The sequence below is a fragment of the Orycteropus afer genome, unplaced genomic scaffold (assembly GCF_000298275.1).
Source record: "Orycteropus afer afer isolate SDZICR_OR568_19922 unplaced genomic scaffold, OryAfe1.0 scaffold00651, whole genome shotgun sequence".
NCBI lineage: Eukaryota > Metazoa > Chordata > Mammalia > Tubulidentata > Orycteropodidae > Orycteropus > Orycteropus afer.
The window spans coordinates 1088955-1092265 of record NW_006922238.1 but is presented as its reverse complement, the minus strand read 5'-3'; positions in this window follow the sequence as shown (position 1 = coordinate 1092265).

The following is a 3311-nucleotide window of genomic DNA, read 5'->3' as shown; positions in this document are numbered from 1 at the left end:
ATTGTGCAGCTTTCACATGAGACTATTGAAAATAACATGGCTTGGGTAGGCGAACCTTAGATTTCCAAATGAATTCTTTCCTCTTTAACTGCTTTAAGAGGTCTTTTGAAGCAAATTTACCCAGTGCAATATGACATCTTATTTTTTGACTGCTGCTTCCATGGGTGTTGATTATGGATATAAGTAAAACTAAATCCTTGACAAAGTCAATATTTTATTGATTAGCATGATGTTGTTTAATGCTCCAGTTATGAGGATTTTTATTTTCTGTACATTGAGATGTAATCAATACTGAAGACTGTAAGCTTTGATCTTTCACCAGTAAGTGCTTCAAGTCATCTTCACTTTCAGTAAGCAAGGCTGTGTCATCTTCATATTGTAGCTTTTATTAAGTATTCCTCCAATCCATATACCTCCTCCTTCTTCATTGAGTCCAGCTTCTGGGATAATTGCTCCACATATAGATTGAATAAGTATGGTAAAATATATAACCCTGATGCAATTCTTCCTGATTTTAAACCATAAAATATATTCTTGTTCTGTTTGAAAGAGAGCCTCACAGTCTATGTACAGGTTTCTTACAAGCACAATTAAGTGTTCTGGAATACCCATTCTTCATAATGTTATGATTCACAGAGTCAAATGTCTTTGCACAGTCAATAAATAAACATATTTCATAGATAAACATATTTCTGATATCTTTTCCTGTCAGCCAAGGTCCATCTGATATCAGCAGTGATATTTCTCCTTTCATGTCCTCTTCTGAATCCAGTTTGCTTTTCTGGATGTTCCTTGTCAATATACTGCTACAATCTTTTTTGAATTATCTTCAGTAAAATTTTACTCACTGAGACATTAATGATATTGTTTGATAATTTCTACAACCTGTTAGATGGAATGGGTATACATATGGATCTCTTCCAGTAAGTTGGCCAGGTGGCTCTCTTCTAAATTTTTTGACATAAAAGAGTAAGTGTCGAACACTGTATCCATTTGTTGAAATATCATATTTTCAATTTTTATTGTGATTTGGGTGAAAGTTTACAGAACAAATTCATTTTCCATACAGCATTTCACACACACTTTGTCAAATATCAGTGACTTCAATTCCCCACTGTGCAACGGCTCTCTTCGCACTTCTTCCTCATAGCCACCTCTTCCCCAAGTCCTTCCCTCTCATGAATTCCTGCCCCCTGAACTATCTCTCTGTGAATACACAGCCCTTCTGTTCTCCCATGATTTATCCCTCCAAAGAGTATATCTACCTAATGTAAATGATCAGTTCGTATGCCTATCTTTTGTTGAGCTGGAAGCCACAGGAGTGGATTCAATTCCAGACCTGAAGGGCAGCTAGAAGCTGCAATTTCAGAGATTCCATCAGGCTCTATCATATCAGCAAACTTGGTCCCCCCCTTTTTTTTTTTTATTTTTAATGATTTTGAGTTTTGTTCCACATCGTCCTCCCACTCTATCCAGGATCTTCTGCATAGATTCCCCCTCTGAGTGGTTGACAGTGGTAGCTGGGCACAATCAAGTTCTTCTGGTCTCATAGTCATATAGGCTAAGGATCGCATGGTGCACCAGTCCCTTGGGCTGATTGTTTCCATGTGTCTTGTTTTCATCATTCTTCTTTGCTCTGGATGAGGAGAGACCCATTGTTGCACCTAGATGGTTGTTTGAAAGCTTTTAAGATCCCAGTCGCTACTCACCAAAGTAGGATGTGGAATAATGTTTCTATGTAGTATATTATGCCAATTGAGCTTGATGTCACTTGTGACCATGGTCCCAAGCCCACAGGTCCAACTACTCAGTCCCTCTGGGTACCTGGCTAGCTGACTATGGTCAAGGAGTAACTACAAACTAGTCCCTTGACAGCTCTACTATATACCTAGAAATTCTTGCAGAACATATAAATACACTTGTAGAAATATTGTCTGTCAACCCCTATACATGGTTATGTGCACAATCTCTCCTGCATAGATATACCTAATTGTTCAGCCTGTCCACCCATGTATCCACCCCTATATCAATGTTTACTATCACTGACAATGCTGTATTGCATGTGCAAAAGGGTTCATCTTTGCTGTCTGGGCCTCCCATGCACCTCTCTATGTCTTGCTCTTTCTCAATGCCATCATGTTGATCACTCACACTTGGTACGTTGTCCTTCCCTTCACCCAAACTGATATTTATCTCTACCTTTCTAGCAGTGTTCCCTCCCCTCCTCTCCCACACCTGGTAACCAACAAAGAAAATTTCCTTCCATATATAAACCTGTCCTTGACTTTTTACAACAAGGGACTAATACAATGTTTGTTCTTCTGTAACTGACTTATTTCATTCAACATAATAACTTCCAAGTTCATCCATGTTATGTGGTGTTTTGCAGAGTTTACATTATTCTTTGTTGTTGTTGTTGTTATGTGCCATTGAGTCGGACCTGACTCATAGTGACCCCTCTTTGGCTTTCTGAGGCAGTATCACTACAGAAGTATATTGCCCCATCTTCCTTCTGAGGAGTGGCTGGTGGATTTGAACAGCCAGCCTTCTGGTTAGCAGTCATTCTTCTTTAATGTTGTATAATATTCCATTGTGGGTGTGTACCATTGTTTGGTTATCCATATTTCTGTTGATGGGAACCTAGGTTGTTTCCATCTTTTGGCTATAGTAAATAGTGCTGCGATGGACATGGTTGTGCATATATCAGTCCTTGTCTTGGCTCTCATTTCTTTAGGATATATACCTAGTAATGAAATGGCTGGGTCAAATGGAATTTCTAATTCCAACTTTTTAGGGAATTGCCATATTGTTTCCCACAGTGGTTGGATCATTTGACAGTCTCACCAGCAGTGTATAAGAGTCCCTCTTGCTCCACATCCTCCCCAGCATTTGTTATTTTGTCTTGTTGAACTTTGCTACCAGTGCTGAGGCTTGATGGTATCTTGTTGTTTTGATTTGCATCACTCTAATGGCTAATGATTGTGAACATTTTTCATATGTTTGTTGGCTGCCTGGGTATCCTCTTTGTTGAAGTGTCTATTCATGTCTCCTGCCTATTTTTCAATTGGAGTATTTCATTTTTTGGTTGTTGACATGCTGGAATTTTCTTTAAATTTTAGAGATATGTCCTTCATCCCATATGTTTTTGCCAATTTTTTTCCCAAAATTTTAGGTTCTCATTTCACTCTTGGAAAAGTCTTTGGGATCACATAAAAATTTAACTTTTAGAAGGGCTCATTCATCTCTTTTATCTTGTGCTGTTTGTGCATTTTGATTTATGCTTGCTAGTCTATTTATGCCATATATGTTGT